General features: G+C 44.3%; 1 protein-coding gene and 1 long non-coding RNA gene across 3 annotated transcripts in view; one reads left to right on the plus strand and one right to left on the minus strand.

Moving 5' to 3' along the window:
- The window catches only part of PTH1R (parathyroid hormone 1 receptor), a 112,426-nt gene that overhangs the window by 32,911 nt on the left and 63,220 nt on the right, over nucleotides 1-16,295 (plus strand). The window lies entirely within an intron of this gene.
- LOC125696332 (uncharacterized) lies at nucleotides 8,397-15,081 on the minus strand. 2 transcript variants are annotated; one of them, XR_007378284.1, is made up of 3 exons: nucleotides 15,047-15,081; nucleotides 14,711-14,815; nucleotides 8,397-14,563 (listed from the first exon to the last, which is right to left on the minus strand). It is a non-coding gene; the product is annotated as an uncharacterized LOC125696332 (long non-coding RNA). The 2 variants fall into 2 exon arrangements; XR_007378285.1 differs by having other exon boundaries at nucleotides 8,397-14,566.

Here is a 16,295-nt window from a genome sequence, read left to right on the forward strand (position 1 = left end):
CATACGGAGCAGATGCTTCAGTGGTGTAGAATGTGCAAACATCACGATGTTCCAAGTTCAGAGTAGAACTGGGGAGATCTTGGAAGAGACTGAACCCAGAAGGGATTCCCCCCAATCTTCTCACATGCAGACACACACAGCCTCCCTGCCATGGGGCTCCATACTTTGCTTTGGAATTCACCCAACAAATGGATGGGGTTGCTGCCACACAACCAGGATGGTGGATTTTTATGAGAGGTGGTCTGGGGAGATCTAGAGAGCCTGGCGTACATCAGATCCCCATGATTATTATTGCTACCATGCAAAACAAGAGCAGCCACACAGAATAATTCAACTCAAATTGAGCTGTACTGACAGTGAGCTTAAGCCCAAGCACTTCTGTAATTCTCTGCTCAGTAAATTATACCCTCCCATTAACTTTTTAGACCAGAAGAGACTTACTTAATTTTTGTGGAGGGGTGCTGGAAGTCTTTGTTGTGTTTCAACAAGTGTTCAAGTAGATATGCAGTGGGGGCCTGGCTGCAACGGGGAGCAGGTTTGAGATGATCCTGGGATGATTACATATTGCTTCTCTTGTTGGTTTCTTTATGATTCAGCTTTTTCCATCCAGTGTAGTTCAGGTTGGAGAAATTAGGAGAAATTTCTCTTTCAAAAGAGTGGTAATGCATTGGCATAGGCTGCCCAGGGAGGTGGTGGGGTCACTGGAGGTGTTCCAGAGCCATGAAGATGTGGCACTGAACGGACATGGTGGGCATGGGTCAATGGTTGGATTTGGTGGTCTTTTCCGATCGTAGTGATTCTGTGACTTTGTGATTCAGCTCCTTTTGCCCTGGTGTTGTTTACCTTTTTAATAAGTCCCTTCACCACCTAACACGTCTAAAACATTCATGCATTGAACCTTACTAAACTTACTTCAACCTTCTTTCTTCTCTGAGCCACAAAATGTGACCAGTTGGCCAACTGTCAGTCCCAGTGGCTTTGATGCTTGGGGATGGCCAAGTCCAGCAGCAGTGTTAACAGCAGTGATGGTCCTCCTCTAGCATTTTTCCTCACATTGTGCCACAGCAGCACCACTTTGTCTCCATTTTTGAAGATCTGCCAGGTGGAAAAGGAGAGGGGAAAGCAATCTTCATCTTCACTAATTAATTTTTTCTGCCACTCAGCACTGATGCGTTGTTGATCAAAAGCCTATCTTTGGTCACAATGAGGAAAGGGTTTGTAGATCTCAACAGACTGCCAAGCCCCAGTGCAGCACAGAATTAAGAGGAGAAAAGACTAGGATCCTACAGGTGGTTGGAATAATGATTTATGAGCATTTCACACCAGAGAATTGTGCAGCACATTTCTGTCCTAACCACTAATTACAACTGCAGGCCCTCTGCTGAGGTGCCAAGATGCGTTGTAGCAGCAATTAGAATTTTTCCCTCAGCACTTTTTATCCCCAATGGAAAACAGCTTCTTAGTGAAAAGGGAATGTTTATCAAGATGCTTTTTTTCATAGAAAGGAAAGATTCCCTATTCTTTTTTTCTGGAAAAAACTTAAACTTTTCACTCTCACTTCTCATAGACAAAAAAGTAAGCATAGATTAGATACAAACTATTCAGTGCAAACAGATTAGTCCAATACATTTATATATTCATATTTATTTTTTATAAGAAAAGCCTGAAGGATTACAAAAACCAAAAACAGCAATATTCCTCATGGTGCCTGTTTCTTTGGTTGCAGAACTAATTGCTCTCCAGCAGTCTTTGCCTTTTTCCTAACAGCCACAAATCAGCCCCACAAGAGAAAAGAGGACCCGGGAGTCTTTGCAACAAATTCTGTGTGTTAGAAAGCCTTTTACCTATACCCAAACATGCAGTTCACTACACTCTGGCCTTACAGCTCCTAGGAGTGTCATCACCATTTGGCACCGTTTGGGCTGAGTTTTCTCTTGGGAATCAATTTCTAAAGTTACCGTCTCCAAGTGCTCAGTCTTGATGCTAAATGTGAAAGGATGTGCCAATGCTAATATTGTTATTGACATTTCTGTGTAGGAAAAAGACAGACGATGAAAAGAATATGAGAAACATTCAGCATAGAATTCCTGTAGATAGCCACAGGGCAGGAATCTTTCTGTATCGTTACAAATAATGGAGATCTAGTGAATGCTATTGACATACATCAGGCACTACTTAAGTCCACATAAAAGTAGGCATTTAAAATAGAGCCAATCAGTCATGGCTGAAAGCATCTATTTTTCCTCTTTGGCTACAAAGGGAGTGCAGAGCTTGAATTTTGACATCTAAGATGACTTTGGAATGTCCTTGAGGAAAAAAAAAACCCAACAGATAACTCAGAATATGTCTTCCTTTTCATGTTGTATCCCACCAGGTGTTGTTGCTTAGCCTTGTTACAGCATTTTCCATTTGTTCATATTGCTTTTTGCGAAGGTGCTTCTTCAGCCTAGTCATGTAGACAGTAAGGGAGAATGTTGCCCCACTGGGGATCAAGCAATAAGGTATATTGTTTCCTTTGATAATCTACCTTGTCCCATTTCTTGTGCCTTTCATGGAACTCAATTTTTTCTCTGCTTATGGTTAGTCTGAAACTGTCGCCCGAAATCAGTCACTTGGGTCACCTATGGGTTGACTGAGCACTAACTCATGGAGTAAAGGCGTCACGCAATTTGTGGCTAGGGCTGAGAAAAGGCACTTTGATGAGAAAAAGATGCCCAGAGACAACTGTGTCTCAAAGCAAAAGATCAAAGGGAATTCCTGATCAAATTCAAATGGGAGGCTTAATAATTCATTGAGAAGAGATGTGTCAGATTAAGGAATTCATTGTTGCAGAGGAATAGGGAAACCAAGAGCCAAAATCAGGTCCAGGACATTGGACATTTGAAGGGACAACAGGTATGTCTGGGATATTAAGCTCAGATCAAAATGAGTTGGAAAGGAGGGAGGGAAATTGGGATTGAAGGTAGCCTGATTTCTGCACTCTTGGCAGTGCTTCTTGGCGTTGCTGTAGTGGTGCCTGGGGTAGCAAAGGGTCCATCACAACCAGCTGTTCTGCTGGACCTGCTCATCTGGGCAGACTTCTGTAAGGCATCTGACAAACTACAAAAAAAAGAAAGAAAGAAAGAAAGAGAGAGAGGGTTTTTTTTGCCTTTTTTTGGCCCAGAAAAGGGACAGAAGAGGCTCAAAGGGCTGTGAGCCAGACAGCTCTCTGACTGTCACAAATTGTTACTGCCAAATAAACAGCATTGAGTTTTAGTCCAATAAAGAAGGGTACACACGCTCAGGCATTACTTAACCCCTGACTTAGGATGTTGTTCAATAAAAATAGGCCTGGTGGCTCTCTCTATCATCTCAGCTGCTGCAAAGCCCTCTGCTTCATCCATCCATCTCACTGTTTGGAGTTGGGAGCACGGCAGTGCCTCAGTGGAGGACCATTACCTGGGAGCTGCACTGTGGGTGGGAGAAGCCATGAGGGCAAGTCTTGTGGAAGCCACAGGTCACAAACAACTGGGGCAAGGGTGGGCTATGTCGTGGGTTGCTCTGCTGATAGGTATCTCAGAGTTGGCTCTACCTTGGCATCCATGTGGACATTTTGAACTGAAGCTGCTACAGGGTTGATAAGCACACAGTGATGGGTTTTATGTCACAGAATCATAGAATCATTTGAGTTGGAAGGGATCGTTAGAGGTCATCTAGTCCAACTCCACTGCAGTGAGCAGGGGTATCTATAGCTAGATCTGGTTTATGGTTACTTGGTTCAGTATTCTCTCCATGACATAGAAAGAGCTATAGAAGGCAATATAATTATTTCTATCCCTTGTACTAAACTTGTGGCCTAAACTTAGAAACATGAAGTTTCTGAACTAGATCATATCTCTTTTTTTTCTGATAATCAGTAATTATGGAATGATTATTTAGATAGGACAGATTCTGTGGCCTTCAAAGTACTTACTGAGTGTATATTGAGAGTTCTTGTTTCATACTCATCTATCATGGGGGATCATCTACCTGGGGGTTAAGCATTCAAGATCAGGTTGAATGAGACCCTGGGCAGCCTGGTCTGTTGGCTGACAATCCTGCCTATGACAGGGAGTTGGAACTCAATGATCTTCAAGGTCCACAGCATAAGGCATCCACAACCTCTCTGATCAGCAGTGCCAGTGCCTCACCTCCCCCTGAGTAAAGAATTTCTTCCATCTAGCCTAAATTTCCCCTCTTTTAGTATAAAGCCCTTATCACTAGCATAGACAAACTCAAATGAGCTTGTTGAGATGTATTTGCAGATTCTACTGTTGTGTTTTTTTTCCTTAGCACATTTCTCTCAAGGATGCTAAGAGGAGATATTGATATGTATTTCGATAAGTAGTCATCTGGGTAAAACTCTGGCAAACATAGTAATTTCAGTGTGATGTCTCTCTTTCCATTAAAACAGATGGTCTTTGTGGACCATTTTAGGCAGAAAATGGCTTATAGACCTGGCAATTACCATAAAGTCTCCAAGATTCACTAAAATAAGATGTTGGAAATGCACAGAATTGTATAATTTGCACACAGACATAGAAGGCAACATCAGAGGTGTGGTACAATCCATGCTGTGGGAAAATGGGAAAAGAAGAGAAGCCAACCCAGCACTGTAAGCAATAAAAAGTGCATTTCTGACAGTCCAATGTAGGGTGAGCCTCAGTTGATAGGATGAGAAGTAATGGCCTTAACTTGCACCAGCGGATGCTCAGGTTGGATATTGGGAAATATTTCTGCTCTCAAAGAGTGGTGATGCAGTGGCACAGGCTGCCCAAAGATGTGGTGGAGTCACCATCCCTGGAGGTGTTCCAAAACTGTGGAGATGTGGCACTGAGGGACATGGTCAGAGGGCATGGTGGAGTGGGTTGGGGTTGAACTTGTGCATCTTAGAGGTCTTTTCCACTCTATGATGGGCTTAGTCTTGCTATTGCCCAACTGCTTAGATGCATGCAGTAGTGAGGAAGGGAGAGAGGCTGGTGCTCTGTGATGGTACAGTGGCTGATGAAGCCCCCCCAAGAGCACAGCCTTGCTCTTGCCAAGTCACCCTAGTAAGAGCCTCCTCCCATGGCCCAAGCTGTCTGCATAGCCTCCTGTGAACAATGAGACAGATAATGCATCACTGCAGCAAAAGCTGGAAAGACCTGAGAATGCCTTTAATGTGATTACAGAAGGGAGCCAACTCCTTGTGTACTTGGCCTGGCTTTCCTGGCACTGGCTGAGGAATGCTGGCACGTCAGCTCCTCCAGAGCTATTAGTGGTGTCGCGCACTCCAGAGCTGCAGAGAATACTTGCACTGTGCTGCAGCAACCCTGGAGATGCCACCAGGCCACGTTGTTGCACAGTGCCCACCAAACCAGGGCAGGACTCTGGTTTTTGGTCTGAGGGCTGGGCAGGCCAGACATTCAGAGACTCGCCAAGCCTTGCCACCTCCCCCTTATCCACCTCCCTTTCCTGCTCCAAAGGTTTGTTTGCACTTGCCTACGTGCAACGAAGGTAGGAACCTGGTAGCACTGACTGGGTGTAGTCTGTCTGGGAGGTTGGACACCCCAAACACCCTGAGCAAGTCATAGTAACTCACGTACCCTTTTTCCTGCCAGGAGTCTGTAGTGTGTGCTGCTCTCCCTGAAGCCATTTAGCTGCTGGACTTGAATCTACAACACTAATTCACTGTCATGTCTCACATCAATGCCCTTAGTTTTATGGCTTTTTACGAGGGTGGATAATCATAGGACAAGGGGGAATGGTTTTAAACTGAGACAGGGGAAGTTTAGGTTAGATATTAGGAGGAAGTTTTTCCATGCAGAGGGTGGTGAGGCACTGGCACAGGTTGCCCAAGGAGGCTGTGGATGCCCCACCCCTGCAGGCATTCAAGGCCAGGCTGGATGTGGCTCTGGGCAGCCTGGGCTGCTGGTTGGTGACCTGCACACAGCAGGGGGTTGAAACTAGATGATCATTGTGGTTCTTTTCAACCCAGGCCATTCTATGATTCTATGATTTGGATGCTGCTCTGAGCATACATCTAGCTGTAGGAATTCAAAGCGAAGAGTCTCCATGGTCTCCATGCAGGTCTCCATGCAACAGAGAGATTTTCATTGGAGACCAAAGCAGCCTAGCGTAGACTCTTTCCTTCACAGCTTCCAGATTTTGGACCCATGAATTCTGCTATCGGCCCTACAACAACAGTGATTCTGACTCTATGAGGTGTTCAAGACCAGGCTGGATGGGGCTGTGAGCAACCTGGATGATCTTAAAGATCCCTTCCAACCCAAACCATTCTATCATTCTATGATTTCCAGGAAAGTGGTGGAGTCACCATCCCTGGAGGTGTTCAGGAAAAGGGTGGAGGTGACACTGAGGGACATAGTTCAGTGGGCATGGGAGGGATAGGCTGATGGTTGGACAAGATAATCTTAGTGGTCTTTTCCAACTTTGATGATTCTGTGATTACCAATAAAAGTTGTGCATAAACTGGAAAAGTTCCTGGCTCTGGGCTTGCAGCTATCTCTACCATTAAATGGGCAGTGTGGTCCCTATGTGCTTTTTGCTGAGGCCAAAGAGCCTTCTCCCTTGCTCAGAGTCATCATGCATCTGAAATAACTTCCAAGCAACAGTTTGGATGCAGACACCTTCTTTGGGAGGGTACAGCATGAATGCATCACAGCATAAGAACAGAGAGAACAGTGAGCAGAGAACAGTGCAGGATGATATGATTCACCCGTAACACCTCTGCAAAGCATTAAGTCTCCACCACTTGGCTGGAAAAGCACCTTCAGCCTTGGGCACTGTCTGTAACCAATATCCTTCCTGTGGTCACAAAGATGCCCAGAGCTGAACAGCCAACAGCCAGCACAGACAAACGGGCCTTCTTTGGGAGATGTCTGCTTCAAGAGGTGATCCCCGTGCTCCTATTTCTCTGCACTGATCCCTAAGCTCAGATGACATGAAGCCCACTGAGGTGCATCTGTAGATGCAGCATTGTCACAGTGCCCTGACCCCCACCACAATGGCTACACCCCTCAAGGGTGTACACCCCTCAAGGGACAACTTTCCTGCCTAAAGCCATGCTAGCTTCTATCTTTGCTGTTCCCTATGTGTACACTGGCATCTGTCATTCATAACTGACCTCAGCAACTGGCCGTGCTGCTCAGCATGTCCCACGCAATGGGGTACGTGAGGTGCACCTCGGAGCAAACAGACACTGCTGCTGTGCTGCAAGCTGAGGTTTCTCTGCTTTCAGCTGTGGCTGCTCGCACATACAGTGCAGAGTAGGAGAGACAGCATTCAGCCCATACCTGCCTGGCCCACACCATTGGCACAGCATGCAGAGGGCACAAATATTCATTTCCTTGCGGTCCATGAGTGGTAGCATCACCCCAGTGGACGTGACCTGGCAGAAGTGAATCCCACATCCCCAGTACTGAGGCAGCAGGCTGAGGGATGTGGGATGACCATTTGTAGCAGAAACATCTCAGGAGCATCCACCAAAACTCTTCTCTGACATCAAAGATGGGAAGAAAGAGTTCAGCTTCCAGTGATTTTTTTCCCCAGATGGGAGAGAAGAGCAGAGGGCTGGACCATGGCTCAAGGATGTGTCTTTGCTAAATCTGGGTGGGAAAATGCTGGGATTAGAGATTGGACACATCTGGATCTGGCACCAAGAGCAGAATGCACACAGGATTCTGGAAAGGAGCAGGTTGGCCTGACCTGGGAGATTTGGTGTCCCAGGTCTCCAAGTTGCAGTAGGGATGACATGCCAAGACTTTGCCTCCCTCATAAAATTAATGGGCTGTATAGGGCCACTGTGTGGTCTTGTACTTTATCACTGATCAGGGCTCAGCAGCATACTGAAAGATTAAAAAAAAAAAAAAAAAAAAAGAAAGAAAGAAAAGGGGAAAAAAAAAAATCAATCACATCATGGCCTGGAACAGCTGTACTGGAAATTCAGTCAAGTTTTCAAGCAAAAAGCTGATGATTTGCCAGGCACAGAACAGCAATATACATATATATATATGCATATATATACCACTGCAAGTAGACGCCTATGGAAGGAAGCTGAATGCTTCTCCAACTCGCTGCTGCTCATTGCAGAGGTCTGTTCTGAAATCTGCCTCTCCCTCTTCCATTGAGACATCAATGAACACAAAGATGAGGCCAAAACAGATAAGACAAGGAAAGGTGATGCTTGCTGTGCCTGTGAGAAACTGAGGGAAAATGGCAGAATCCCATGCTCACTTTTCAAAGGCACTCAGGCATTCACTTCAGGTTATAGAGATGCATGTAGGTACTTAGATACCTCATATATGCTGCCTGACCAGGATCTGAGTTCAGCTGAACACCCTGTTGAGGCTGTTTTTCTCCTTAATGAGTGAGGAATGGGTCATGACTACAAAATGAGGTGGAATACTGGAGGAGTCATGTGATAAGGCAGGGATGTCCTCAGTGTGGTCCTATTGCATGGAAATCTAGTCCATGAAGCCAGTGCACCCCAGAGAAGGAGGTGCTCGTGTTGCAGCCTGGCATTGCTTTCCCCTTCCCTCTGCCTCTTTTGCCCAGAGCCTTCCCAGATGCACTCAGCTCTGCCTTCTATTGCCCAATGGTCCGAGTGACTCTGGTTGCATGTGCTTAAAAGTGATGCCACCAAAAAGAAATGCATCTCCAGCTGCACCTTCCCTGCAGAAAAAAAAAAAAAAGAGGAACCTTTCATAATAAACAGAGTTAGAGATGACTTCTTAATGATTACTTCACAAGCAGTGTAGGAAAAGCTTGGTATGATTTGAAAGAAAATCGAAAATATTTGTGTGCTATTACTTCCTAAAAAAAAACCAGGCTTTAACTCTTAGGCCACTTTTAATTGCTCCTAAATGGCTTTCAACTAGACACTCTACTGAGAGTCTTTCATTCTCATCATTAATGGTATTGACTGGTTTCAGATAAGCAACAGCTGTTAACTGTGAAATGCAGATAATCCAGCCTCTGTGCAGTTTGGAGAGCTAAGAAAGGCTGTTGGCATTCTCCTCCTAAGTACACCCCCACAGAACATGTTGATCTTTCTAACCCCCAGCTCCTTTGCAAATGATTAAAGAAATAAAAGAGAAAAAAAAAATGCCATTTTCATGGCCTAACAGACTCCACTCCTGTTCTGAAAGACTGAAAAAATGTAAATGGAAATAGGGCAGAAATCAGTGCCTATCCCCTCTGAATCTTGAAAATTGTGAGATAATCACAATTAATAGATAGGAAAGTATGGTCCCAAAGAAACCATCTGCTTCCAAAGAATGAGACCAGGGAAGAAGAGAGAAATCACTTCTGTACCTATGTTCACACACTGGGAAATGGAGGGTCTTACAAAACACTTCACTGTATCATTCCTTAGGTTTGAGACAGATGTGCTGGTGTGAGCACATCAAAACAATTTCAGAGTGACCTCCGCTTCCTTTTTCATCCCTCCTGCTTTTTCAGCCAGTTGGGCACAGACAGAGGCTCCATTAACAGCCAGCATGATCCCAAGTCGCAAGAGCTTCAAGAATCACATTCAGCTTCATGTTTGCCAAGTGGACACCAAGGAACATTCCTGCATCCTTCGGTAGATTGAATTGCATACACCAGCTTTTCTAGGTTGAGTTTAAACCTTATGGTCTCTGCCTCTGTGAGAGGATAGTTGGTGGGTTGAGCTCTCAAGCTTGGATGCCCAGCAGATGCCTATTTTGAGTCTGATGTAGTCAGAGTTAAGACCTGTATGGTCTTAGGTCATAATTAATCTGAACGTGTTAGACATTAGCTTTAGGTTGGGATTAATCATTCATGACTACAGTAACTGTGTTGCACAAGTGTGGAGCGTAACGTGTGCCGTTCATGACTCAAGAATGTAACTCAAACCAGTACTGATCACTGCTGACCTCTCTACACCAACACCATCTTCTAGTTACCAGGAAGACCACTTTTGCTTGGCAGCACAGCTAAGCAGTTGTCTTGAGTTTCTTCCTTGCTTGGAAGGAACTTCTCATAGCTCAGCCTCTTGGGTTCCACCTCATTTGCTCCAGGGATGCAAAGCAGGAAAGCAATAACTTTAGTTAGGGAGATGTTCTCCTAAAACTCTGTATCCTGGAAGTGTACCTTAAATATCAGTTCCCCTTGAGGAACTGCAGGTGCTGATTGCAAAACATGAGACATAGTAAGACAGGCATTTACATGACAGGATGGCTAGAGAAGGAGATACACACAGGTAATCATCTTCAAGAGTGTGGAAGAGACAAGGATGATAAAAGACCTGTTCTATTGCTGTCATGGTATCACCTCAACCTCCAAAAATCTTTTGCCATTATCATCAAATAAAGTGGACATCTGTGTTCCATCCACATTAAAATCAGTTAATTCCCTTAAGCATGAGTTACGATGAGTCTGGAAGTTGAGCTTTATTCAAGCAGATTTTCTTCTCCTTCTGCCTGTGCTGCTGGAAGGATGAAGCTTCCCCAAGGAGAAGTGAGAGCAAGTGAGGTTGGAAGAGTATCAGTGAGACCAACTCAGCCTGAACTGTTCTCCAAGGAACAGCAGACATATCTGCTGCAGGACCAGATGTGTCCTCCATCCCTCCTAGCGATGACAAATTGCATACATCCACACAGCACGTGGAAATGCATTCATCAGTGCTAGTAACGTGTGATGCAGACATGGTATGACATAGACAGTAGATTCCCACAGGATCAATATCCTTTCCTGGCTGAAACTCAAGAAATTGCAGGGCCCTCGCTTTGCCATGCTAGTGTTAGACATTGCAGATCTTTAAATGCCGTTCATTCCTCGCATGAGGCATTTCCAATTCTGCACAACATCTTCCCATGGACATTCTTCTGTTTTCCCATTCCTGCCATCTTTCTTATTACAGCAGTCATGGGAAATCCATGCTGAGACCTGGAGTGCATTAGAAAGTGTGCAAGAGGTTGGAACTACGTGATCTTCTCCCAGCAGGGCATCAAGGCAGCGATAAACAGGAAAGTTCTCAAAAGTTTGTGGGGACCTCTTAACCACAGAATATCAGGCTCTGAGAGCAGGATGGAGAGCAGATTGCAGCCAGCCTGGTGAGGGCAGTCTTGGGAAGCACTGACATGTCTCTAAGCACAGCAGGAAGCTATTCGGCTTTCCATAGATGCAGCACAGGGTCCCCAAGCTCAGCTAGCAGGAGCAGAGACCTACTGCTGTTCTGGAGCAGGCAGTGGTTTGGGTGATGTGGTCGAGGGATTAAGGCAAAACCACCAACTTAATTTACCCTCTGGGAGGCTGGGAATAACAGGCAGAACATCTCATGTGCTCACCTCTCTATGCTTCCCCAGCCCCTGGACAGCATCCCACTTCAGCAGGATTCATCAGCTCTTCTTCCCCCTCACATCAACTACCTCACCCCAATCTCCTTCTTAGCTGGGTCCCTCTTGGGTATCCCCCTCCTTTCAGCCTTCTGTCTTCAGGCCATACTATTTTATTATCCCAGACCAATCTTCATTATCTCAGCCTTTAAAAGCACTAAGCCATCTCCTAGAATTTATTTATTGGCTCTTTAAGTGGAATGGAGTGCAGGACACACATGTACATGGTAGAATAACCATACAGAGTGCTCAGCTGAGCACCCACCAGGACTTCTTTTCATAGGTGAACCTGAGTCATAGAGTCATTTGAGTTGGAAGGGACCCTTGAAGACCATCTACTCCAACTCCTCGGCAATGAGCAAGGACATCCACAGCACCATCAGCTGCTCAGAACCCCATCCAGCCTGACATTGTCTCCAGGGATGGGGCATCCATCACATCTCTGGGCTATCAGTTCCAAAACCCAAGAATAGGACTTTCTGCTATGAACTGACCTTCTTCCCACCATCTTCCTCAACACCCTGGTGTCCTGAGCTTATCACAGCCTCCACTCCCACAGCTTCTGCCATTAACAGCTGGCAATGGATTATGCCACTGATGTGGCTAGTGCATCTCTGTCTGGACCAACTGTTACTCCAGCTTTATGTATTTTTAAATCTTTCCAGCATTAACCTGACAGGAAATTAGTTGCAAACCACATTTTTCTTTTAAAGTTGGAAATGATGTGTATTCAGGTAAACTAAGTCCCTCAAGGCAGAACAAGTCTCACTCCCCAGTCTCCCCTGAGGCAGAACCTGTTTGCAGCAGCTTGCTCCCAGGTCATTTTTTGTTGTTTCTGCATAGTTTTTACACAGAGTAATGATAATCTCAGGCAGCCAGAGAAGATGCACAGAGGTAGCAGTAAATAAGAAAAGGGAATTAAAATGTTTGTGCAGTGGGAAAAAAAAACAAAACAGCAACACACGAAAGTCCAGTCTCGCCCAAATTGGAATAGAATAAGCACCATTTATCTGTATTTACTTTGCTCTGTCCCTCCGTGAAGGAGATGCTGTCAGCTGCCACTGAAATTTGAAGTACCAGATCCTCTCCTCTTGTATGAATCACATTTAGATTTTGCAGCCTGGCAGATCCCACGTTGCTATAGGACTGGCAGATCTACTAACAGAGATTGCACAAGGTACAGTTTGTCCAAGAGAATGTGTACAAATTACTGGTTCTATACTTGACAGGGTTCATCAGTAAATCAGCAGGGCCCAGTGGTCAGGAATTGCAGGCTTGCACAAATACTCATTTGCAGAAGCACAGGATAAAAAGAGAAAAACAAGATACCTGAATGCAATGACAAAATAACAGAGGGTCGTTCCCTTCTCACTTAAACCCATTCATTAAAAGAAAAAAAAAAAGAAAAAAGAAAAACAAGATAAAAACAGATGTCAGAACCTCAGTTCTTCCCTCATCCTACATTGCTACCCCATTACTGATCCATGCAACACTTTGTGCTCCTGATCTCCTACATGCAGCCAAATTTTCCTTCTTCTGAGCAACCCAGTGTTACCACAAGCTCTGTGGTAACAATTTGCCTCACTCTATGTAGAGTGGCCACATCAGCTTCTGTCAAAGGCAGCTGAATTGCTACTCTGGGGCATGACTTAGTCTTGCCATGTGTCTGCATTGCCAGGCCACAGCACCCCAGGCTGACCTCTAACCCGCCTGGTGCTCTCATCTCAGCAGAATTATGCTCATCTGTAGTAGCCACTGGTCTGGTCCTAGGTTAAACATAGTTGGATTAACCTCCTGATCTGAACAGATATCTTGATTCTTGCAAAATTTAGTAGAGCAGGTTTCATTTTCATATTTACCTTTCCGTAGAATTGTTTGAGTTGGAAGGGACTCTCAAAGGCCATCTGGGCCAATTCCCCTGCAATGAACAGGGATGTCTACAGCTCCATCAGGTGCTCAGAGCCCCACCAAGTCTGACCTTGAGTGCACTCAGGTGCGGGGCATCTCTCTGTGTAATCTGTGCCAGTGCCTCACCACCCTCATATCATTAGAAAATCCTTCCTTATATCCAATCTAAACCTCCCCTCTTTCAGTTTGAAACCATTTCCCCTTGTCCTGTCACAACAGACCCCTTCTTTCTCATACCCCTCTCCCTCCTCCAGCTACCCAGCCTACTGCCCTCCAAGGTGGTGATCACCAGCAGTCCTTTGCACTGGGCTCGTCCAGCAGCTGCGATGCTCTCAACCCTGACCAAGGAATCTGTTTGCCTTCAGCTATTTTTTTGAGCTGCTGCCAGGGAAGTTTCACAAAAAGGATAGTGTTATTTCTGAAAATGAGTCCCATAAACAAGGATGAATATGACCTCCCCGTTGAGATTTGGGGTTTACTTTAGTGGCTGGGAGATCAGCCAACGAAATGGAAATACAAGAAAACATTATCATAATTAGCCTGTGGCCTCCTCTGGGGGCAAAGGAAGAGAGGGAAAAAATAATAATAATAAATAATAATAAAAAGATATTTAACAGGCTCTGGATAGCATTGTCATTTCACCCTTCCCAGCTTGACCTGTCTCCTGCTTTGTATTTTTGCATTCTCTGAACAAAGGGAAGAGAAAATAACTTAAATCTTTCCCCCACAGGGAACTTTCTTTTTTTCTGACAATAAATAAATAAAAAATAAAACAACAAAGAAAGAAAACAAGACAGTACTGGGAAGTTGAGGGGACAGAACTGGCAAAACTGGGGAGTCCAAGCAAGAGACCCCATCACTCTCAGATGCATTCATTAATAGCAGAAGAGCAGGGCAAAGCTGTCCCCCTGCACCTATTTGTGTGCTTCCAGACCTGTTACATCTGTGAGTCTATATAAATTTCATGTCAAATACGCTCAATGCAGGAATTAATTCTGAAGCACGTTAGGAAGGGCTCATGGAAAAGGATTTGCTGTCAGATCTTCTTCAGAGATTACTGTCTGCAGGGGCACACTGACCTCATCCTACTAAGTTAGATGGATGTACCTATCTGTGACTTTCCTCAAATGCTTTTCTTGCCTTCACAGTTCAAGCCAGTGAAAATTGAGCTCCTACCTTCTGCAGATCTTGTCAGCTCTTCTCAAGTGACCTGTTAGTGCAGATTGCAGGTGCCCAAAGAACCTCTCACTCTTCAGGGCAATCATGTTTTGTGCCACCTGCTTTGGGAGTAAAATCAAAGCTGTTCCCAAAAAATCTGACATTGCAGGGGTGCAGAGCTGTCAAAGCATCCATACCCTCAGCTCTTGATCTGGATCCATACTTGTTATTAAGCCAATAGCAATAGAAACAATTGGGAAACTCACCTCACATAGAATGTTCCTGTAAATAGAAGTTTTACAGGAATGCTTTGTTTTGCTGATTATTTGTTTTTAAGGTATTCTCTTTCTACATTAGAGGCATGCTTCACCCTGAAATAAAACCAAGTTTAACTCTCATTAATTAAATTCCTGCATACAAAGAAAAAGACTTTGAGAGCTTCTAAAATATTATCATTGCAACCATTGTCCAGTGTGTAGAAGGAAACCAAGGAACCCTTACACAAAAAGAATTAGGTATTAGAGGTAGATAAAAAAGGACAACACCATAACTTATGAACTTATGTCCGTCCACCAGGAAGGAAAGGAAATCATCACTCCCACCTGGGAAAACTCTGGGATAAAAAGTTCTGTCTTCACTTCAGGTTCTAAAAAAGAAAAACCCCTTTACCTGATTCATGTCTCTTTATAATTGTAAAAAAGCACAGCTGATCTGACTTGGTTCAGCTGATAGCTTGGCATGAACCTCAGCTGATATCTGTGGTTGAATATGCAGTGAGTATTAAGGAACCCTGGATAAACAAACACTCACACACCCCAGATGGGTAAATGCTTTTATAGATGGCCTGCGTTGGCTAACGAGGCAGGTTTTATCTTTGTGAGCTATTATAATAATTCCTTTCTACTGACTAATGTGTGTCCAGTGAATTAGAGATTAAGGAGTTGAGCTGTAAACAGGTGAGCTCTAGGCAGGTGGGAGAGGTTCTTAGTGAAAAATGATGGAAGTGTTGAATATGTAAATCTATGTGGGTTATAGCTTGAAAGAAATACTTCTGGTGTCTTTGCTTCATCTACTTTTGCCTGGTCCTGAAGAGCAGGTGCACAGAATAGGCTGTGCTGAGCATAGCACATCCTAAGTGTACATGCATATTTTTTTTTAGATGCACAGCATGATATGATGTTTTATTGCCTTGAAAAAGTGTCCATAGGAATGTAAAAATAGATTTATTGAGTTGACCTGTTCTGGCAGAGCATCCCTAGGAGCTTTCAGCCTTTGGAACTAGAGACAGTTCTTACAGCTGTCAGATTCTGGTTTCTGGTGGCCAGTGACTCAAGATCTTCCTGCATCAGAAAGTGGAGCCACTTATTTTGCTGCCTGGGGATATTCAGATTAAAATAAGTTGATGTACCCATATGTTAATGATTTCAGCAAGGCCGTTCCACAGTTTATTTGGATCAGGTATCAAGACTGTTTGTCAAAAAGGAAGCTTTGCTAAGTCTGATTGAAATATGTCTAATTTCTTGAGTCTATCTATTTTGCAACTAGATGATGTGAATAAGGCATGACTGTTAAGTGAGGGATATTCCTCTCTGTTAAGATAGGGCTTATGAAAGACCAGTAGAGAGGCTTGATCAGACTTCTGAACTAAATCTCTGATTGCAGCTGTATCCATACCATTTGAAAGCTTGCACATTATGTATCTATGCTGACTGAAAATGGTCAGCATAATGATAAAATATACTGGAAAAAAAAAAAAAAGATAATTTTTTACAGTCTTAAAACTTGTTCCCAAATTCCATCATAGCAACAGAAAGCATGGCTGCATATTTTTTGCTGTTCACAGGACTGCAT

This window comes from Lagopus muta, chromosome 7, assembly GCF_023343835.1.
Source record: "Lagopus muta isolate bLagMut1 chromosome 7, bLagMut1 primary, whole genome shotgun sequence".
NCBI lineage: Eukaryota > Metazoa > Chordata > Aves > Galliformes > Phasianidae > Lagopus > Lagopus muta.